We start from the raw sequence: 25,217 nt of genomic DNA on the forward strand, positions 1-25,217 counted from the left end.
ACATTTTAAAGGGCACGCATAATATGATTTTTAATGCACAGTTCAATTTTAAATGTGTAAAGAGATTGTCATTTTGGAAAACATAGATAACCTGTGTAAATAATTGTGATTTTTCCTTTTTAAATAACATACTAAACATGAGAAATATAGAGAAAGTCTTTAGACAATCACCCATTTATTCACCACAAAAAATTAACAAAGATTACCATGTTGCTCTTTAAGGTGAATCTTTTTATAAAGAAAGGATTGCCATTTTTGCAGCTAACTCTGTCTTACTTCCCCTAAGAGTTAATCACTCTTCTGAAGCTAGTTGTACATTCTTTTCATCCATGTTTATATATTTTTTACTTCCTATATGTATATTCATAAACAATGCTAGTATTTTTGAATATTGTAACTTTTATATAAAAGGTATTATGCTATATGACATGGTAAATTTTTAAAAGGATGACATGTGTTTTCTGAATTTGTCTCACTTCAATATAAATTTCTTTACATTTATATTAAGTTTTCTATTATATGCTTTTATGTTGTATGCTTTTAAGGTTAGAAAATTACATATATTTTGGTAAAATACAGAAGTTACATATGAAATATACCTTATCTTTACTTCTAAATATTTTATAAATTGTATTGCAGTTTCATCTGCGACACATAAAATATTTAGTAGTTTTCTCGTCTTGTGTTGTAGAGGATGCTTAACTCTGAGGGTTTTTTTTATAAAGTTAATTATAATGACCTTCTTTTTCTTGCTGTGTAGGTAGGACATTTGCATCACGTAACAGAAGTTTCCCATGTTCACACCATGGAACAATAAGGTACATCCTATTATTGCCCACGGTTAGAATAGCTCTACCTTGAGGTACAAATGCAGATTAAAATAAGAGATAAAGGAAGAGTACTTAGAATGTGGTAAAAATTTCTCAACAATATAACAGGTTCATCAAACTTAAAAAGAACGTTTTCTTTTTAGTCATTTGACAACCTGTTTCAAATATTTTATTTTGTTTTAATTAAAGGCTTTACACTTAAGACAATAAGTTCAAATAACATACACAAATGGGATTTCAGTAACCACATTTCTTTAACAATTTTTTCAGATATAAAAGAGACATCATAATAATGCCTACCTTATTGACTTGTGCTCATTGAATAAATATTTGAAAGAGTTTACAACAGTGTCTGGCACATAGTAATAAACAATATATAAGAGTTATTTAAATAAAAAGCATATATATGAAATATTTGCCATTTTTTATGAAAAGCTTTTGGTAAAGATGAATTGACTGTTTTCTTTTGTTAAAAACTAAAAATAATGTCAAAGTGATTTTTTGATACAAGTAAAATTTTCAGAGAAAAATAGGTGTTTTGCTCTTCGTGTAAAGAAACCAGGATTTTAAGCAATCCTGAACTTGTGGAAATATATAACGGCTGTAACACAGAGTCAAACGTGATAAAAATAGCTGCATAAAATAAAACATGCTCTTCAAACTATTGCTTGTCATCAATCATTAGCTTTTTTGTTGACAGTTTCTAAGTCTTACCTATGTGTCATAAACCAGGGAAATGAAACTGGGAATTCACAGAAAGAGAATATTCTTTCTGCGCATCAGACCAATGTCAGACTGTATCTCAAAAGTCCGGAAACTCTTTTCTGTCTTCTGTCCTCTCCTGTTAACTCTGATTTCTTCCATTGTACATTGACAGATCTGCATGATAAAAGAATTTTGAATCCAAAATGGTTGAAGATAAAAATAAACACAGAATTGGAGGAAAAAAATAAGAATTTTGTAATCTTCAAGAGAACAAGAACACTGACAGATAACTGAACTTAGAAAAGCCTAATGGTTTTCAAGAGCATCTGCAATGTTTCTAAACTCCTAAGCACACATCAGTATATTCTGAGAAAGCCATATGGAATCAAACATTTTTTTTTTTAGAGAAAACATAGCTACAAACAAAACCCAATTGCACAACTTTCAGGAAATGAATTAGAGAAATGCCATGCAGATATTTAAAGGATACGGATTCAATATAAGCATTCTGGAAAGTACAGCTCATGTCAAATCATTATTTCATCTGAAATCTATCCTCTTTCTTATGTTTCTTTCAGGTATAGATATCATTATACAAATTTTGACCCAACTTATAAGGTAAGTAGGTTGCTAGTAACTGTTCTTGAGTCATATGATTTAATAGCACAACACTTACGTGTCATAGTTTATTAGCACAGTCACATGTGCTAATGTGCACATGTGTCCTTGTACCTTTCCTTGTCCTCTTCTGCTTCTCTGTCTCTCTTTTGTCTGCCGCTTCCTTCCTTCTCTTTCTCCTTTTTCTGAAGAGGACATTTTGCAGTGTATTATAATTTCCTATCTGTAAGTGAGAAACTTAGATTTTTGTTGTTAAAACACTCTGAGATTCAACACTCACACTTTATTTATTGAAATGAGGTGAGATATACCATAATAATAATAATAATACTGGTAATACAATGGAAATAGGAAGCATATTATTTTATTATTCTAACTTGTTTATCCACTCTTTGGAGTATCATTCGATGTACTATGACCTTAAATTATTAAATTTTTATATTATGAGAGTTAGTAGAGCTCCACTAAACAGAGGTTACTTTCTTTTAAAACATTGTGATTAGTTAGGAATGTCCAAGGATAGCCCTGAATAGAGTTCAAAACAGAGATTTTAAAAATATAATTATATAACTGTGTGTAATTACTCTAAAAACTGCCTTAAAGAAACAGAGCAATACATGTAACCGATGAGGTCATTTTAAGTTTTTTATACAACCTGAGATTTTTATTTTTTCTGATTCTTGCTTGTTGCTCATATAATCCTTCAATTGTATTTATCTCTGTATGATAAACTTCATATGTACAAGACCATAGGGTTACAAGAAATAGTGAAGATTGTGTTTCTATGAAGATATCAACTCTACATGAAGACTAAAGGTACCATCTTTTTAATCTTTTTTTATATTTTCATCTAAGATGACTGCTTCTGGGTACAAGGAAAACAATTGTCTTTAATTAACTGAAAACACTTGCCCTAAAACCAATTCTGATGCTTATAACCTGTGTGACATAGGACCTATCAAAGAATACGTATGAACACAGTCTTTCTTCCTGTAAAATGAATAGCTAAATCTAAATGGTCGTTTTGATTCCTTAGCAACACAAATTTTTGATTTCATGAAAACAGTTTTTATTATATCTTTAAAAATAATCTTATAATGATCACGTCTTGGCCCAATCGTAGATTTCAGTTAGGTTTTGGAGAATTGTATTTTTCTTGAATAATGCTGTCCAGTTCTTCTTTTCCATATATTTTATTTAGAGAGTGAGATTAAAATCCCAATGGATTTTAAACTGCATGATGATTTTTAAATTCATGGTACAATTTTTGCAAATTAAATTTAGCCATGTGTACATGATTACAATTTTAGCCTTAATACAATTATCTGTGGCTTAAATCTCCAAATGTAAGCATCATTTAGCATTGTAACTGAAAACTCACCAACAGTAACTTAAACATGAGTAAGTTTTCTTTTCTTTTTTTTCCTTTTTTTTTTTTTAAATAATACTTTAAGGTCTGGGGTACATGTGCAGAACGTGCCGATTTGCTACATAGGTGTACACGTGCCATGGTGGTTTGCTATATCCATCACCCCATCATCTACATTAGGTATTTCCCCTAATGCTGTCCTCCCCTAGCCACGCCCCAAACCCCTGCTTTCCCTCCTCTAGCCTTGCACTCCTAACAGGCCCCGGTGTGTGATGTTCCCCTCCCTGTGTCCATGTGTTCTCATTGTTCAACAACCACTTATGAGTGATAACATGCAGTGTTTGGTGTTTGATTTCTGTTCTTGTGTCAGTTTGCTGAAATGATGGTTTCCAGCTTCATCCGTGTCCCTGCAAAAGACATGAATTCATCCTTTTTTATGACTGCATAGTATTCCATGGTGTATTTGTGCCACATTTTCTTTATCCAACCTATCACTGATGAGCATTTGGGTTGCTTCCAAGTCTTTGCTATTGTGAACAGTGCTGTGATAAATATATGTGTGCATGTGTCTTTATAATAGAATGATTTATAATTCTTTGGGTATATTCCCAGTAATGGGATTGCTGGGTCAAATGGAATTTCTATTTCTAGATCCTTGAGGAATAGCCACACTGTCTTCCACAATGGTTGAATTAATCTACACTCCCACCAACAGTGCAAAAGCTTTCCTATTTCTCCACATCCTCTCCAGCATCTTTTGTTTCCTGATTTTTTAATGATTGCCATTCTAACTGGCATGAGATGGTATCTCAATGTGGTTTTCATTTGCATTTCTCTAGTGACCAGTGATGATGAGCTTTTTTTCATATATTTGTTGGCTGCATAAATGTCTTCTTTCTAGAAGTGTCTGTGCACATCCTTTGCCCACTTTTTGACAGGGTGGTTTGTGTTTTTCTTGCAAATTTGTTTAATTTCTTTGTAGATTCTGGATATTAGCCCTTTGTCAGATGGGTAGATTGCAAAAATGTTCTCCCATTTTGGTTGCTGGTTCATTCTAATGGTAGTTTCTTTTGCTGTGCAGAAGCTTTTTAGTTTAATTAGAGCCCATTTGTCTATTTTGGCTTTTGTTGCCATTGCTTTTGGTGTTTTAATCATGAAGTCCTAGCCTATGCCTATGTCCTGAATGGTATCACCTAAGTTTTTTCTATGGTTTTTATGCTGTTAGGTCTTACATTTAAATCTTTAATCCATCTGGAGTTAATTTTCATAAAAGGTGTAAGGAAGGGATCCAGTTTCAGCTTTCTGCATATGGCTAGCCAGTTTTCCCAACACCATTTATTTAAAAAAGGGAATCGTTTCCTCATTGTTTGTTTTGGTCAGGTTTGTCAAAGATCAGATGGTTGTAGATATGTGGTGTTCTTTCTGAAACCTCTGTTCTGTTCCATTGGTCTATATCTCTGTTTTGGTACCAGTACCATGCTATTTTGATTACTGTAGCCTTGTAATATAGTTTGAAGTCAGGTAGTGTGATGCTTCCAGCTTTGTTTGTTTGTTTGTTTATTTGTTTGCTTCCAAGCAGTGACAGTGATTCTAAAGAACTGAAACTCTCATACATTGCTGGTGGAAATGTTTATTTTCTAGAAGAAGTGAAGTTTAGAGGTAAGTAGTACAAAAACTAACATGGATGCTTCATGGTACTGTCATGGATCTATGCTTTCTTTGATTTCTCCTCTTCCATTCTTTTCTTATACATATCAGATTGATGCCAGAAAGCCAACAATTATATCCAAGCCTAGGCTGTGGAAGGTCATAGGACTGAGAGCAAAATGGGTCCATGTGACAAATAATTCTGTCTTCCTTTAGAACTTGTCTAGGTATAATCCATATGGTTTTCTTTATATCTAAATGAAGATGTGGAATTTCACCTGATTCTTGTAGCTATAGAAAGCTGAAGAAGCTCTCCTTTATAACAACAGAAATAGCTGGAAACCCTAAAATTTCATGACTTTTTGTGAACACATTGAGGACTGCTGCCGCAGGGTGTTGAAGTTGTTCAAAATCTTAGAAAAGAAAGTGATCTGTAGAAATGGGACACAGGCATATGCTAATCTGAAAAAGACACAGGCAGACACCAGTGAGAAATCAAGTAAACAAGTTAACAAAGTGGTGGTAACAATTAAAAATATTTCTAACCAGTGTAAACACAGGTGTATCAAAAGAATGTGGTCCTGAGAGGGAAACTGTTAGTATTATATGTTCATATTTAAAAAGAAAACAAACTGATCTAAAATCAGTTACCTAAGCTTCCACCTTAAGAAACTAAAGAAAACAAAATTCAACCTAAGTACACAGAGGAAGGAAATAACAAAAATAAGAGTAGAAATCAATGAAAGTTAACCAGAGAACAATAGAGAGAAAATCTATGAGACAGGCAGGTTATTTGAAAAGTTCAATAAAATTGACAAACCTCTCAGCAGCCATACTAGCCAAGAGAATAAGAGAAAATTTACAAATATTATGAATAAAAGAAGGGAAATCACTACTGACCTTATAGATATTAAAAGAAGAATAGGTAAACAAAACAACATCCACTCATAAATTTAACTTAGATAAAATGCACAAATTCCCTGAATGACACAGGTTGTCAATGCACACTAAATATAAAACAGACAATCTGAATAGCCCTATGTCTATTAGAAATATTGAACTCAAACTGAAAAATACCTTCCAATGAAAACTCTCTACCTAGAATATTTCACAGGTGAAATCTCCTAAACACCTAAGAAAGAATCAACTTCATAAAATTTTCCATAAACAACTCAGAAAGTCCTGTGAGGGTAACATTACTCTAATATAAATATTTTTTTAAATCATCAAAAGAAAAAAACTACAGACTAAGATCTTTCATGATCATAGATGCAAAAATCCTTCAAAGAAATATCACAAATGAAATCCAGCAGTATATTAAGGGAAATGCATCATCATAACCAAGTTGGATTTATCCATGGAACATAAGGCTCATTCAAAATGTAAAAATTATTTAATTTAATTTATCATATTAACAGATTAAGAAGAAAAAATCTTATGATCATCTCGGTATTTACGTACACTTAAAACTGGCAATTGAACATGTGCGTACTTAAATATAACCAAATAGAAATTTCAGATATAGACACACTTAGATGGTCAGCTGATTTTGACAGAGGGAGACAACTTTATGGGAAATGGATGGTCTTTTCAACAAATATAACTGCAATAATTATACACATATAGACAATAAATGAACTTCAACTTAAATCAAACTTTACAGAAACAAAACAGAACAAAAAATAAAAAACCCTAAAATTTCTTTAAAATGGATTATAGACATACGTGTAAAATATATAACTAGAAAATATAAAGAGATGAGATACCACATATGCATTTAGAATGGCTATTAAGCATGCACACACAGATACACACACTTCCAAGCGGTGACAGTGATTCAGAACAACCGGAACTCTCATACATTGCTGATGAGAATGCAAAATGGTACAGCCATTTTGGAAAATAATTAGGCAGTTTCTAATAATTTAAATATACACCTACCATATGACATAAATAGCACTCTAAGGAATTGTTCCAAGAGAAGTAATAACTTATATAAAAACAAATAAAACTGCACATGAGTATTTGTAACAGCTGTATTCACTAAAAACTGGAAAACAATTTAACTGGTTTCTGTGAATAAATGGATAAACATACTATGATCTATAGTACACATAAAATGAAATACTACATAAAAACAAAAACTGGAATGAACTATTTATTAATGCAACCCTTGACTAAGTGAGAGAAGTCCACAAGAAGAATCCGTGTTTTATAACTCCGTTTATATGACAGTATGAAGAAAGCCAAAAATATTCTGGAAAGAAAGACAAAACATAGACATAGAAAGCAAGTCAGTGGTTGGGGATAGAGTATTGTGTGTGGAGAGAGAGGTTTTTCACAAATGAGAGCATCAGGAAACTTTTGGGATGAAGGAAAAGTTCTTTATCTCAACTCTGGTAGTAGTCAGAGTACTCTATGAATTCCTTAAACCCACAAAACTGTACATGGTAAAGATGGAATTTTACAGTATATAAATTTTACAAAGTAAATAACCAGAATGAAGAGAAAATTCAAAATGGAATACAAGCTGTAATACAGAAATCTAATTATAATTAATATAACCACATTGAAGGCATTGGTAAAAGGAAAACCTAAATAAATTTGGAGAACAATATTTTGCTATCATATCATAAGGCAAAAGACAATAGAACTATACAAAATCACTGTAGTCTAGTTAGTATTTTTTTTTTAACCTACAGGTAAACTCACAGGTTTGCAAATCTGAAACTACTTTAAGAAAATACTATGGTTGAAAAAATAAATATATTGTAGATAACGAGGGCAGTTATTTTTCCCTGTCATAGAATGAGGTTACATAAGAAAGCTAGAAGGAATCTTATGGTGTGGACTAAAATTGAGGAATTAGCATAAGCACACAGTTTTTCAAAATATATACACTTGGCCCTCCTCAACTGTGGATTCCACATCCATGGATTCAACCAATCATAGATAGAAAATATTCACACAAAAAAATGTACCGAACATGTACAGACTTTTAAATTGTCATTGTTCCCTAAACAAGAAACCAGAGCTGATCGGAAGTGTTGTTGATTCAAGGGATGGAATAGGCAAAAAAATGTGGAAAATTTTGTGATCCCAGAATATAAGGAGGTTTGGAAGGCAGGATGGAGGGAAGGAAGACTGAATGACATAGGAATCAAGCTGAAAGAGCTCCCCTTGACCAAAGCTGAAGCAATTTGAATAATAAAATAAATAACTATATTTTTTTCTGAATTAAAACCCAAAGAATAAATAGCTTTTATACTGACATGATTAATTGAAACAAATAAATAAAGTCAAGAGAAGACACAGCTCTCTATTAGAGAGAAATTTCAATCTGTGACTGTTACAGGAATAAAGAAAATAGTAATTCCAGTTTGAATATCAAAGTAATAATTTTCCCATTCAAGGTTCACTGGTGGTTGTTAAAATTAGTATAAGTTTGAGGCAAAACAAGATATTTGTGTAGTCTCAAAATGTCTCCCCTAAAAAGTTTCTTAATGACACTGGAGAAAATAGTAACTGTAGAATGGACAAAAAAAACAAAACCTATCAGGTATGACCTAAACCAAGTGATCAAGGTTAACATCACCAGTAATATCACATTTTGATATCGTGTCTCTACTGATTTGACACACTGAAGAGTACAAGGATATTAGGGTGTTACAGTATTGAGAACAAATCATAACCTCAAGGGAACCATAAAGAAACACAAATCAAGGGACATTCTATGAAGTGACTGATCAGTACTCTTCCAAGTGTCAAGGTCATAAAAATACGTGGAGACTGAGGAACTATCACAACGTGGGAAAGACTAAGAAGACGTGAAAACTATATGCAATTTGAGGCCCCAGATTAGATCTTGTAACAGGAAAATAATGATAGCAGAAAAATTGGTGATGTCTGAAAGGTGTCTGAGGTTTAGTTAACAGTAGAATATCCATATTAATTGCTTAATTTTAATAATTGAACTATGGTTATGTGTCATGTGAATATTAGAGGAAGCAAGATGGAGGTATATGAGAAAGCTATGCATAAAGATTATTTCAACATTAAAAAGCTTTTAAAATGAGGAAGTGCTTTCTGAGTCAGAGATTCTGTATGTACACAGGTAAACCCAGCATCAGAGTTTATACTTTTCTCAACAGGTTAGTGAAGATTTTAAGAAATCACACACAAATTACAGTCATCCTTATATCTCTTAATCCTTTTCTTTTTCCTAAAGTAGTACCCAGAAAGTATCCTTCACTGTGTACATCAACCGTATTCAAGAAATTGTAGGCAGTAGTTCAGTTTAATGCTCCCAAAACAGAAATAAAAAATGGGTCAGAGACTCTAATGGCTTACTCTGCCTCACTCCCACTGCCTGTCTACATTCCTCTGATAATTTCTTACAACTTCATTTCTGGTCTTCATAAATGTATTTCTAAATCTCTTTTGTGAATGCAAGGATGAGAATATACCCAGTAAGAAATATTTAGTTCATGAATTGACAGAATAATAAGTAATTTGAGAAAAGTATTACAAGAGCCATTTTGTCATGCTGAATCTCAGTGCATCTAAAGCTTAATAATCCAAGAAAGTATAGAAAACTTGAACCGATGTCTCAATTTTGTTTAGAAAATAGAATGGGTTTATTGGCTTGAGAGTTGTGGTGTTGTAATACTCTAAAATGCATCCTCCTGTCCCATTGTTCAAATAGTCATACCTCTTACCTAAAGTGCTATCATTACTTCCTACCTGTTCTGCATTTTATTCAGTCTGTCTTCCCTGTAATCAGTTCACACACATTGTAGTTGGCATGTTTCCAAACACTTCAAACATTCTTGTTATTAAAATAAAAACAACATTGTCTAACATACGCTATAATCCTCTGCATAGTTTGGCCTCATTTTCCACACCACACACCATTTCACACCGTTCTACCTTCACTGCTCGTCTTTCAGTCACTTGAAACTACCCTTCTTCCTCCCACCCAAATCTTTAAATATATTTCCTCTACCTGGAATGCTCTTTCCTCTGTCAACACATTAATTTTTCATTCTTCAAATTTAGTTCTTTTATTCTAGGAAAACTTTCTTAACCTCCTTGATAAAACCAAAGCTATGTATAATAAATTTTAAATACCATGAACCTCTATGTCAATACAATAAAAATTCTTTTATGTTTATATTTCTTTGCCTGGTCATCTGAATGATGTCCATTTTCTTTTATAATCTCTGAGACCTCTGAGTTCAAGGACCATGTGAGCTTTTGCTCTGCCACTGGCACAGCACCTGACACAGCATACATCCTCGACTCATATGAGGGAATGAATAATATCATTGATGAGCAAATGTCCATTGTTTCTTCTATGCCGCCCATTCCATGGGCATTTCCCATTCAAACTCCAGTAGAAAAAGTAGAATTAGGTAAATTTGTTGGCCTCCGATATGATTTCCCACTATTAAGAACATCCTCGAAACGATTCCTTTCCTAGGCAAGGAACAACCTACCTTACCAAATTCTGCCACTGGCTAATAGGTTACTCCCTATTACTTTCTGTTGTAGACAGAGTAATAGATTCCTTGTCTTAGGCCATTCACCTTTATACAAATCCTCTTCCTGTAGTCATTTTCTTTAGATGGGATTGGAGGCATGGCAGACAGTTGGAGATGTCATGGACCATCCATTATATCTGAAATACAAGTTTTGCCCTTGACATCAGTTTGGCAACTGTGAGACCTTAGTAGGTCATGCCACTTCTCTGAGGTTTCATAGTCTCATCTTTTGTAAGAAGTGCTTGGTCTACATAGCGTCACAGATCTTCACTAAGATATTCTGTGCCAGATGCTAATGAGCTGTAAGAAATTGCCAGTAAGTTGTTTGTCCCTCAAAACATTGTAATTACATTGCTAAATCGTTTGCTGTAAAGCACTTGAGGCTTTATCAAAAAGAAGTATTCTAGTAATGCAAAGTAGTTCTGTGGTTGTAAAAATTTTATTATTATTGTAAAAGTGAAAGTGCTGGTTTACAGAGTAGTGGTATATATCCTAACATAAAAACAAAACTGAGTTTTGAAATAAAATTATTTCAATAATATGAAATTTTATTACTTGTTTACTTATTATCCTATCAAAAGTATCTCTCATTTGTTGATGGCTACAATATCATTCCATAACCACAAATATAGAGCCTACTATATACCAGATACTATGATGGATACTGGGAATTCACAAAGGAATGAGACTTTTCCCCTGCACTCAGAGCTAACTTATGAGCTAATAAAGACAAATCAGCATATTATACATGCTGATTCAGGTAAGCATATGGTATTATGAAAGCATGCAGGAGCAGAGAACAGCACAAATTCAGAAGTTAGTAAAGTTCAGGGAAGGCTTTTCACAAGAAGTGATATCAAATTTCATTCTTAATAATAAGCCAGAGACTTATCCGTAGTTTTTGTTTTCCAGATCCAATTTTCTGTCTTCATCCATTTGGAGAAAAATTACATATATATGGGAGAATTTTCCATTCAGCTGTCAATAATTACTATGTAAAGAATTCTAGAGTATACTGTATGTTCTCATTGATGAGAACATAGACTATCCATCACAGTTCGTGGTGTATAGTAGGCTCTATATTTGTGGTTATAGCTCCATATTTGTTGTTAAATATAAACACAAATAATGAGGACAGAGAGGTGAAATATAAAATAAAGAAAAATAGCACATATCACTAATGAAAAAGTTGATAACCAGAACACTGATTTCTGTATACATAAAAACAATTGTGGATAAGCTATCATTATTTAGGGTGTCTTAAGCCATGCTAAGTAAAACAAGACAGAATTCTCAATGGATGTAGATCCATTTCAGTAATAGAAAGTGGCAGGTATGTGTGTGCAAATGCCCCTCTTTGCCATAGTGAGATGATGCCAGGTTACATGACGTAAGCAAGCTCCCATTAATTAACGACCCAGGTATTTTTAATTCATGAAAGTGTGAAATGTCTCAATATTTCATTAGCCTTGGGGCTTGGTGGAGAAGAGATTATGAAACAGGTAGAAAAGTTGGTTTCCTTCTTAAAGGCATCTCAAAAGGCTTGACATTATTCTCATGGATAAAAGGGAAGAATTGATATCAATATTTAAACACTACACATAAGACTTCTTATTTTACTGTGGTTTGAATCAGATATGGCTGTAAGAGATACTTAATAAAAGTAATTACTCACATTTAACCATTGATGATTTGCCTAAAAATAATTTTCTTATGTTTGCTTTTTTCTTATATCATTTCTGCAAGTAATATTTTTAACTCTCCTGCATAACAAAGCCTGAAAAATATAAAATAAATTCAGAAATGTAAGTGGTAATAATGTGCAAAAGAATGCTACCTCTCACCCCACGCTGACATCTTCTGCTTATGGAAGGGATTACTAGTCAATTATGGCATTATTGCTGAAGCCTGATACAGTCTAAATATTTTCAACATAGAAGTATACCATCAATTGATAATAATTGGCATGAAAGATCATTTTTTATTCTTCGTCAAGCTGGGGTTAAATGGCATATACTGGAGAAGAAAATTCCCCTTTGCATAGTCTTTTTCCAAATGGCTTCAATTTAATTAACCATCAAACAAATACTTCACAGGAACCTTATAATAGTTCTGATGGGTTTACAGAAGCCCCAGGGTTTACAGAACACTCAAGAGATATAAATCTAGCTTCAGAAAGAAGATAACCTTCACTGAATAATTAGAATTAAGGGCTACAATGTGAGGCACATATTACTAAACTTATATTTAGAAAGAGTAATCAGTTGGGTTAAATTGATGCAAAAAGATATATGAAAAATGGTGGAACTTCAATCAGGCATGTAAACAAGGTAGGCTTCAGAAGGTATCTGAAGGTATTCAAATCTGTAAAATTTGTGACCATGTTAAAGCAAAGCCATATTCCTAAAATATAGGGCAACCCTCAAACACCCTTTCACTCAAGAAGGGGCAAAAACTGGTCTTCCGAAGCTTTCCGTGATTTCTACTCCCAAGTGTCATTCCGTAAAGCTCATGTATAAAACCAAAATGAAATGAGATTCAAGGATTGATTTATAGATATGTAAATCAAATATAAGATTAATATATTTTAGGAAAAGCCTCCGAGCAAGACAACACTAAATATTTACAAAAAAATGTAAAAAAAAAGTCTGTTTTTCTTAAAAGAACACTAGCCTTATGGCATTTTCTAAAAAGTGCTTTTGGAAAAATCCCAAAACTAAATTTATCAGACAGATTGCTTATTGCTAAGAGAATTTGTACAATGATGTTATGTAATACAGAATATGGTAAAGCTTTATTTTTATTTTTATTTCGAGAACAGTAAAGAAAAATAAAACCTAAATAACAAACACTAAATGAAGCCAACATTTTATTGAAAAAGACAAGTTTACCTATTTAGTGCCTTCAGTTTTCTATTTCTGAACACATTACTCTGAATCTTTAAACGGCAGGTGAAAAAGAAAACAATAAAGAGGAAAAATCTACTCTATGCCTGGCATGTTGTGTTAACACTTTAAATGTATTTTCTTGCTTAATTCTAAGGTTAAAGATATATTTCATGTCTTAGTCCATTTGTGTTGCTATAAAGGAATACTCAAAGCTGAGTAATTTGTAAGTAGAGGCTTATTTGGCTTGTGGTTCTGCAGTCTGTATGAGAAGGCTGGCACCAGCATTTGCTTCTGGTGAGGACCTCAGGCTGCTTCCACTCTTCGCAGAAAGCAAAGAGGAGCTGATGTGTACAAAGTTCACATGGAGAGAAAAAGGAAAAGAGTTGCTAGGGAAGTACCAGAATCTTGACAGGGTCTCTGTCCCCCAGGGTGGAGTGCAATGGTGCATTCTCAACTCACTGCAACCTCCACCTCCCAGGTTCAAGCAATTCCCCTGCCTCAGCCTCCAGAGTAGCTGGGACTACAGTAGTGTGCCACCAGGCCAGGCTAATTTTTAGTAGAAACAGAGTTTCACCACATTGTCCAGGCTGGTCTCGAACTCCTGACCTCAAGTGATCCACCTGCCTCTGCCTCCCAAAGTGCTGGAATGGCAGGTGTGAGCCACTACACCCAGCTGGAAGTTCCAGACTCTTAACCAGCTTTTCAGAGATCTAATAGAGCAAAAAGAACTCAATCATTATGACTAAGACAAGGACAGTACCTAGCCATTTATGAGGGATCCACCCCCATGACCCAAGTATCTCCCATTAGGCCTCATCTCCAACCATGGAAATCACATTTTAACTTGAGATTTGGAGGTGTCAAATGTTCAAACCATAGCAATTCTACAGTAAGTGAAACTGAAATTCTACAATGTTAATTACATAAGATCCACTCTTTTTTTGTTATATCCTAGGTGAGCTATTTAAAAATTTAAATTGAGCACCTCACCAGGTTTGAATAGGATGAAATTCACAGGCAAAGCACCACCTTAGCTACTAACAAATGATAACTCCTATTTTGACAGTCAACACCAGCATATCAATAATAGCAGAGAGATCCTGCAAAGAGAAGCCAGAAAACAGGTCTCAAACAAGTAGCAGCTTAGAAAAAAGTGAAAAGTTTGTTGAATATGGACCAATAAATTTGGGAAGGTTATACAATACTCCTGAAAAGTAGAAGTCTTTGGCATTAACCATACCTAACGTTGCAGGCTAGCTTTGCCATGTACTAGTTTTCATTGGCCAAGGTAATTAACCTCTCTCAATCTTAATGTTCTTATTCATAAAATTCATAAAATAAAAATAAGTATCAGCAACCTTAGAGTGTTAGTATGAGAATTAAAGGAGATAATTCTTATAAAGCTACGAACATAGTGTTTAATATGTAAGCACCTCTCAATAATCATTAGCTATCCCTCCTTCTTGTTACATGGCATAAGGAAGTTAAAGAAGGGTCACAGATATATTTTTTTTAAAGATTAGAGACCTGAATTCTTTTCCATGTTTAATCGCTGATATGCTGTGCATCGTGATTTTGTGCTGTACAAAATGGGAATAGTAATATTCCCCTTCTATATCTCAAGGAGTCATTATGGAGATCAAAATTGTAAAGCATCTAGTAGATAAGTGCTTTGAAAGTGTATCTCTGATATACAGAGCTATAACAATGTAATGTTTGATCTTTTTCACTTTATGGTTTTTCCAGATTAATTTAAACAAATACAAAACAATTGTGATTCTCATTCACTCTTTCTGTTTGCTTATCTATAGGAGCTCTTCCACAATTATGCAGTTGAAAACACTCATTCAATTTTGTGGCCAAGGACAAACTTTTTAATTAAAAAAGTATAAATAAGGGAAATAATTTGTTTCAAAGGCAGTGGATTTTTTTTGTTTGTTTGTAATATGTTAGCAATAATGACCGAAGGTCATGTGCCCAAACAGATCACCAACCTCTGATCCCATCTGATGATCAGTATGTAGTCCAACAAATCCACTAGTCATTTGATATAAATGGTCTGGTCTCCCTTTTGCACCAATGATAGACATGAGTAGTTCATTACAGCACTCCTACAGAGTGTAAATGCAGCCTCAAGAGACCTCTTATGATTCACTAATGGCAGCAACTTCAATATGCACAGAAGTTTTAACCTATTTTCTAGAGCACAGCTAATATCTTTGGAAGTCTTTACAGAATCGTAAGCAAGGAGTTTCAGGAGAGAAGATCTCAAATATTAAACATAAAATAATCAGCACTTATCCCCTCTTCCCTAATTAATACTACCAAGCCAATTATATATTCTGTATCATCACCTTTGAGAAGAATGTTCAGGGAGAAATATCGGATTACTAATGTGAAAGAAGTTTTGCAGGTTGCACCTGGTATCATTAGAAATGAAACTGACAATGAAATATTGTAAAAGTCTGACATCATCAGCAATCCCTTCTCTCAAACAAAAAAATCTCAGGAATGTCCTTGTCATTTCAGTTCAGCTTGAAGTGCTTTTACAGGATATTATCTGTTTCTTAATATTATCTTTCTAGCTCCTTAGCAGTGTACAGAAAGCTCAATGTGCCTTGAAAGAGGCTTTGCTCAGACAATATTTTGGTGAAAAAAAGGAAACATTGGGCATACATGCCATAGGCATTTACTGAATGCAAATACCTCCACAAAAACTATACCATGTACAATCATATATAAGCATGAAAGAAGGACATAAACAAGCCTTCTGGGTAAATGAGTGAGCAGAAGAGCTGGGTCCAGACAGAGGACAGCAAGGAAAACTTTGGGGTTAGAACATAAAAAGGACATCAAGCATAATATAAATGGTGAATGGGTGAAAGTATAATGGCACCCGGTTTGAGATTTTGTCCATGGCTGGCATCATCTAAATTTATAATTTCTCTCAAAAATTTTTTTCAAAGAATATGATAGCTATAAAAATTAATAACTATGTAACAGATTTTAATCAGAGCCAAATAAATTACAAAATGATTATTCACCTGTGCCACAGGTTAGTTTTAGATGGTATTTGGAAAAAGAATGATACCATATATAGTCTGGTTTTATTCTTCCTTCTGTAATTAACCAGTGCTGATATAGAATAACCACGTGCTGCTTGTAGGAATCTCTAATGAACCTGCAATGAATCAGCAAAGGATATCACAGAAGTTACCATAACAGGAACTAAATATATTAGATGGAAATAAAATTAAACATTAGTGTTTCATGTAAATGAAATCACCATCAATGTAGTCCAAATAATTGCTTTACTAATAACTCTTATCTCCTCCACAAAAGTCAGATTTGTTATCCATTGCAACTACTATTACAGTAAAAAGGGGTCTGAAAGCAATAATAATATCCTAGATTTTATTTTCTGCAAAGGTGATGAAATTTATCAATATCAAGTATAGAAATACTGTCCTGGTCATCAAAGTGGGAAAGAGGTTATGAAGTTTATTTGTGTTTATGTGGATATATGTATATATATGCAACTTATGGATATTTTGCCATGTAAGCTTACAGCTAAAGAATTACTTCCTTCTGACACATCCTTCATCTTTAGGATTTGCAAAGAAAGAAGTCTGGTTTCTATTTATATATGCAAGAATATAACTAGGCAGGGAAATATTCAGTAAGAAAATAACTCAGTACATGCTCTATGAAATGATAAGACATGGGAAACACCACATAACCTAATATTAGAAGACTATTTCTTTAGAAGCCGTAAATAACCAGATCATTTACAATCTTAAGTTTGAAATGGAAAAAGCATACAGCCAAAACTATTAGTAGAAAAGAAGAAATTTGTGTCTCTCATTTTTTTCTGATATTTTATTCATAGGACCAGCAATGCTAGAACTTAAAGGTGATTTAATCCATAGGTCCTATTAAGTTAATCTTAAACTTTGGCTTTCTAACAGAGACTGTGTAAATGATTTATGTCACATCTAAGTTCTGGCACACTAACTAAATTGTCATTCTTAGCTTTACCTATAAGCCCATCTTTTCACTCATTGGTTCAGAATCTAAATCTTAGAGAACTCTGAACATATATGTTTTTTAATATATATATTTTATTGCACTTTAGGTTCTGGGGTACATGTACAGACCATGCGGGATTGTTGCATAGGTACATACATGACAATGTGGTTTGCTGCCTCCATCCTCTTCACTTATATCTGGCATTTCTCCCCATGTTATCCCTCCCCAACTCCCTACCCCCTGCTGTCCCTCCCCTAGTCGCCCCCAACAGACCCAAGTGTGTGATGCTCCCCTCCCTGTTTCCATGTGTTCTCATTGTTCAACACCCACCTATAAGTGAGAACATGTGGTGTTTAATTTTCTGTTCTTGTGTCAGTTTGCTGAGAATGATGGTTTCCAGATTCATCCATGTCCTACAAAGGACATGAACTCATCATTTTTTATGGCTGCATAGTATTCCATGGTGTATATGTGCCACATTTTCCCTGTCCAGTCTATCATCAATGGGCATTTAGGTTGGTTCCAGGTCTTTGCTATTGTAAACAGTGCTGCAATGAACATACGTGTGATGTGTCTTTATAATAGAACGATTTATAATCCTTTGGATATATACCCAGTAATGGGATTTCTGGGTCAAATGGAATTTCTATTTCTAGATCCTTGAGGAATCACCACACTGTCTTCCACAATGGTTGAACTAATTTACACCCCACCAACAGTGTAAAAGTGTTCCTATTTCTTCACATCCTCTCCAGTATCTGTAGTCTCCAGATATTTTAATGATCGCCATTCTAACTGGCATGAGATGGTATCTCAGTGTGGTTTTGATTTGCATTTCTCTAATGACCAGTGATGATGAGCAGTTTTTCATATGTTTTTATTTTGCATATGGTAACATACTTTTTCATCTTCCAGCTCTAAAGACACAGGGGAAAAATAGAAAATATATCGCTGTAACCTCAAAATGATAGTTTCAGTTTGATGACACATCCCCTTTGATAATAAGAATAGATTTTTACAAGTAATTTTTATAGTCACAGCAGTATTTGCCATACCTCTGATCATCTGTTCCCCTGGAGGAAAATTTAGGAATGTAAGGCTGGTTAAATATTAGAAAATATATTAATGAAATTCAGTATATAAGGTAGATTAATGTGGAGAATTATATGATTGCCAAAAGCAGGAAGAAAATCCAACATCCAGTTGAATGTTCAACATTCAACATCCAGTTTCATATTTTGTGGTCACTTACTATATGCTAGTTAAATTTTCAAGTGCTGAAAAAACACCAATAAGCAAAATAGAAAATTAAAAATTCCTACCTTCTGGAGCTTACATTCTTGATTAAAAACAAAAATAAGCAAACAAAAAAACCCTATTAGCAACTGATAAAGAAGGAATGCATTTCTATACTACCTAAAGGATATTTACTAAGAACTACTAAAAGGCAAATAATTAGTTTGAATGTTGAAAGTATTTTTTAAAAAGAAAACAGATGATGAAGTCCATTAATGCTATTTCTGTTTCACACTATACAGAATATCCAAATGAGTTCAATAATGCAAGAATAAGAAATAAGGCTATAAAAAAAAAACAGAAAAGGAAAAAAAAGATCTGTTAGTATCCACAGATGATATGATATGTATGTAGAAAATTCAAAATAAACTGTTTACCACAAATAAAATCAGAGTTTTATAGGTACAAAAGCAATATACAAAGCTCAATTACATTCCTATATATCAATAATAAACATTTAGAAAATAAAGTTCAAAGAGACTATTTTAATTGCATTAAAAATGCAAAGTAACCGTGAATAAATCTAAATATGCACAATATCTTATAAAGTATCATAATTTTTATTAAAATATTCAATGGAAGATCTATATTGATAATATATATTTGTTTATATATAGTGTTTAAGTAATTAAAGTGTTAGTCATCTAAACATTTCTTTCTTTTTAAATTAACCTATTTAATGCCATTTAAGTATAAATCTCAATATGTTTTTGGGTGGATAGGTAAGGAGACTTGGCAAGGTGATTCTAAAATTTGTATAGAAGAGAAAGAAACTTCAGAAGAGCTAAGACACTGCTGAAGAATCAAGACCAGATAGGAAGATTTGCTAATTATTATTATAATTTATGATTATTAAATTTGTTATTAGCAAAGGAATAGACAAATAGATCAATGTAACAGAAGGGAGCTCAATAAAAAACCCACATCTGTATGGAAAGTTGAATTTGATAGACTTGATAGTTCATATCCCCCAGGAAGAAAAGACTTGGGTAATTGGTTATCTACATAGATATGTAGATAGACAGACAGCTGTTGATAAACAGATATTGTCATGGATATGTACAATTTAATTAAGAGGTCAGTTTTGGAAATCATATATATATATATATATATATATATATATATATATATCTCGTAACAGGATTCTTATTGAGACATTGGTAATAAAGCATAAAGTAAAATATTGAGACATTGGTAATAAAGCATAAAGTAAAATGATAAATTTGATTTATTTAAAATAATTTATAGTCATCAAAAAACACCAAATGAAATAAATGAAAATGCAGTCCATGAACTGAGAACAATAGTTGCAACACATATTATTGACCATTCCTTAGTACCAAGAAAACATAAAGAATTGTGATAAATTATGTAGAACAAGACCATAGGAATATGGGCAAAATAAACAAACAAATATAAAATGTTGGCAAGAATGCTAAGAACCCATGTCAGAAAATGAGTATTAATAGAAATTAAAAATGTTTTAAAAATTCAACCAATCGAGAAAGGTTACTGCAGTATTTAGTAATGTTCATTGAATGCTTAAAATTGTCCTAACAATCCTACTTCTATCATAAATGCTCTAGACAAACTTGAATACATGGAGATATGTAAAAGACCCATTATGGCAGCATTTTCACAGAAACCAAAACTGAAAATTAAGCAAAAGAATAAATGTGATTGTTACCATATATAACTGCTTGAGTTTGAGGTGTCCAGGTTCCTGGCACGTTGAACAAGGAATTGAACAAAACACACAAACAAAACAACAAAATAGTGAAACAGTAAAAGCAGAGGTTTATTGAAGCAAGAATACACTCCACAGGATGCAAGCAGCAGAACAAACGGCTCAAGAGCCCTGGTTGCAAGGTTTTCTGGTGTGCAAGTACCTTTTAGAGGTTTCCTATCGATTATCCTCCCATGTGAATGAAGGATTTGGCTTGTAGCCAATTAGAGGCCAAAGTGAATGGCACCTGGCCAACCAGAGGTCAGAGTGAGTCTCCTGGCCTTATGCAGATGAAGGAACAGCCTGATTGGCTCACGCTAAACCAGAGGCTGGAATGAATTAGCACCTTACGTAAATCAAGGAGTGGCCCACCTTGGCCCATGGCCAATCGAGCAACTTTACATTTTTCATTTGTGAGGCAGTGAAAGGTGGGGGTTGTATGAAGAGGAGCCTCTGATCCTTTGTTACTTGGGTGTGGAAAAGTGAGGTTTTCCTTTTGATCCAGTTCTAGGAAGTCAGCACAAATTGAACTTAGGTTCCCTGCCTCCAGACCCTATTCTCCTGCCTCACAATGGATGAGTAAATTATAATGCATTCAGACAACAGAATATGATAAGGCAATAAAAATGAATAAACTTTAGCTACATTTATTAATATGGATGATCCCAAATTTAATGTGAAATTTGAATATTGTACTAAAACTCATTAGTGAATGCTTCATTAATTTGGATTTCAAATGAATTGGAAATTATGTATTATTTAGAGATACATCAATTAAGTTTCAAGAGTAGAAAAAGTAGTAAAATAACAAAAATTCAGGTCAGTGGAGTCGGGAGACAATCTATGAATGTTACTTGTTTCTGCACATCTTTTGAAAATAAGTATGGACAACTTTTGTTCTGAAATTTTTTTCAAAGATGTCTGTATAGCCATCAGCCTTGAATGACAGGGTATCTCCCTCTAGGGTAGAAGAATATTCTGCTTGCTATCATCAAGAATGATAAAGATGTCTTCCTCTGGGGCAAAGACTGGGAGGATCTCCTTGCAGTCCCCTCAGAATAGTGTGGCTTCCTAACCTGGAGTTACTCACCTGAAAGGCAAACCCTCTGTATATAAAATTTCTCTCCAGTATCCACACCATCTTCATGGGACTTAAGGAATAGGTCAATAGGTTGAGGAATGGAAATATGAAATTTATGTTCTCTACTCTGGCATAAGTATTATAGACCTTTGTCTCTGTCCTAGGAATGCTGTGTCTTCCACCACCATCCACAATACTATGACAGGTGAATTAAGCTTGTAGGCAGAGTAAAATCTCTGACCCTTCATAGTTCTTGACAAATGGAAAAGTCTAGTAGGAAAGAGAAGAATGCAATGATGGGTTTCACATGGAGGGCTTCTTCTTGGGGAAAATGTTTCATTTATTGCCTTGGATGGTATATTCATATAAATATATGTACATTATTTTTAAATGCATAACATAAAGAAAGGCAAATAAATTAAAATTATTAGTAACCCAGTTTCATTAGAATCATTGACACAAATATATCAGAGTTAAATAATTCCATGGCCTTTCTTGCAGAGAAAAAAAACCATATTATATACATTTTATATATGCTTTAAATAAAGTTGTTATGCTTTCACATTGAATTAAATATTATTTTTAGATGTCTCTGATAATTTTTCATCTTTAAATTGATTGCTTTTTATATTATAGTTCTTAATGATTGGAGATTGTTATATGGATTTACCATAATTTATTTATTTAATGAATTTTCTATTTGCTTTTGTCTTTCATCCATGGCTTCTAATTCATTCAATGAAATTCATACTAAAGTAGCCTACTCCATGTGCAGCTGCAGAGATTTATACCAGTTCTGGGAATGCATTAAATATAGCTCATAGCATTAAATGTAGCTCAATGATGACTCATAGTATAATAATAAAGGTCAAAGACTGCTGGATACTAGAGAGTTTAAACATAACTGCTTTAACAACAGCAGTCTCCATTGCAAAGAACATATTTGGAAAGAAATTCTTGATGGAATGAATATATATTGTTTTACTTCTAAGAAGATGATGATAGATACTTATGACAAATATGGTTTCTGTACACATCATTCATACTTTGATCTATCACTTCCTTTGGCACATGGAATATTTATGTGCCCAAGCAAAGTAAGAGCAAGACAAATTATTGGGAGGTCATAGAATGCAGCTTTACATTTTTTGAGTGAGGAATACACTTTGGATTTAATTTTGACATGTGAGAAAAATAAGAATGACAAATGGACATTTTAATAGATACACAAGTAGAATTTAATCTCCTGTTGTTTATAATATAACTTTTGGGGACATGAAACATGGGACAGACCAGTAAGCAAAGAATTTAGCAGTTGAAATTTTTCTCATTTTAATGACACTAGTTATTTCTCTCAATTTATCCTCTAAAGTTTAGTTATGATAGTATGATTATTAGTAGAGATACAAATGATTTATCTAAAATATTTAGAGGCAGATATGTTTCAAGTATGCAGAATTCTTCATATTAGCAGGAAATATGGTGCATAGATCTTATATAATATGCTCAATAGTGTTGACACTGCACTGTATAATCAAACTTTATAATACAGCTGTGGTGAAACATATGAAGCGTTCACTAAACTCTACACTAAAAAGAAATAAAGACTATGAAGAACCGTACATCTTTCATTTCAAGTTTTGCTATCAAATGAATTTGCTGCGTAATTATGTACAAATTTTGGTTTATAGACTTTTCTGGATTTTGGATTTACGTATGAAGCAGTGTATTTCAGTGTGCTATGGCACAAATTAGCACAGCATAGCACAGTAGAGTATAAAATACTTTTCATTACTGAATAATTAATATCATCTATGATAGTGGCAAAAATCTCAAATATGTTCAGTCTGTCAAAAATATTTAGGTACCATTTTGAACTTACCTTTATCTTACATACTGTATAAGACACATTACAAAATATCAGATAAGACATATGTATCTGCATGCAATTAAATTGAAAGTGGCCATGTTTATATTTAATAACTATATATATTAATATATATTTAACTATACAAACACATATTATTTCTGGCACCAGAAAATTAAAAAAAAAAAAACTTGGCAAGTTACGGTTTATACTGCTACCTATTTTCTGTGCTTTATTTCTGACAAGCCAGTACATATTCATGGGTAAAAACAACATGCTAGGGAACTAATATACAGAAAACTATGTTCTGAAGCTGGTTGTGGTGTTGCATGCCTGCAGACTCACCTGTTTGGGAGACCAAGGTGGAAGGATTGCTTGAGCCCAGGAGTTCCAGGCTGTAGTGTGCATAATTCCATCTGTGAGTAGCTACTGCACTGCAGCCTGGGCAACACAATGAGATCTGGTATCTTAAATTAAAAAAAAAAAGTAAAAACAAATTAAACTTTAAGATAGAAATTTAAATTATTTTAAGCAAAGAAAACTATATTCTGTAACATTGAAATCAAGATCCTTAGATGGAGATCTAGATTGGTTAGTGTCATCCATTCTGCTGCAGGTGCTATCTTTCACTATCAGATTAGATGCTAAAACCATTGTACACAAGACCCAGATAATTTCTAAAGTTAAACTTCCCTATGATGTTGCTTGATACAATAAAATACAGTAGCATTATTTTCAGTTGCTAATTTTTTGTCTTACCTTAAAATATTTTTCTCAGGAATTCAATTACAATAATAATAATAGCTGCCAAAAATTATTGAGCATCGCCTATGCATTAAGCATTATTCTTGATTCTTTACTTGCAATATTAGATTTAATGTTTACAACATCTGTATGTAGAATATTATTAGTATCTACTTATTGTACACAAGGGATGTTGCCTAGAAAAGCAAAGACCTTTACCCAAGGCTATGCAAATAAAAAGGTATATACTCAATTTGGAATGAAGTTCTGTGTGACCACAGACATTTGCTCTGGAACATGGTATTTTTTTTAATCTCTTAACTATGGTGACATTAAACCTTGGGTGTTTGTTAGCAACAGAATATCATCAAAACATACATGATTGCTCTATTTGTTGACTTCACTGTAGCTACTAGATTTTCACAGCATTTCGTATGTGTTCAGAGTGATGCTAAAGGCAAATTCAGTTTTTAAAATAATTTCTTTGGGGTGTTATTTAAACCAACAAAAGAAATCAACTTAAAAAAGTATTCAGAGGTATTCAGAGTGATTATTAAAGCAGTTAATAAACTTCCTTTCATAAAGCAATAAAACAGCAGGAACCTGAGAATGCTGGCTGTTCACTATCTAAGCAGAATTATCAAAGAAATAAATAAAAAGTTGTGCAATAAGCAGCCTTGGCACACAAGAAATTATGTATTTTCAAAATAGAAATAAAGAATTCATGACAAGGATCAAGAAGAAAAAATAAAAATTGTAGAGTTCCAAATTCTGTGCTCTTCCTTTGTTAACTAATCCATATAATACTTCGCAGGTAGGTAAATATTAATCTACCCAATTTGTAGGCAAGAGAACTGTGAGATTCTGTGAAATC

General features: G+C 33.1%; 1 long non-coding RNA gene across 1 annotated transcript in view; it reads left to right on the forward strand.

The window, feature by feature from the left end:
• Positions 1-2,880: 2,880 nt before the first annotated feature.
• LOC135269682 (uncharacterized) overlaps positions 2,881-25,217 on the forward strand; it is a 316,193-nt gene continuing 293,856 nt past the window's right edge. The window contains exon 1 of the long non-coding RNA XR_010337931.1: positions 2,881-2,969. This is a non-coding gene — a long non-coding RNA (uncharacterized LOC135269682). The remainder of the gene's footprint in view (positions 2,970-25,217) is intronic.

This window comes from Aotus nancymaae, unplaced genomic scaffold (genome assembly GCF_030222135.1).
Source record: "Aotus nancymaae isolate 86718 unplaced genomic scaffold, 86718_ANA_hifiasm-v0.15.2.pri h1tg000057l, whole genome shotgun sequence".
NCBI lineage: Eukaryota > Metazoa > Chordata > Mammalia > Primates > Aotidae > Aotus > Aotus nancymaae.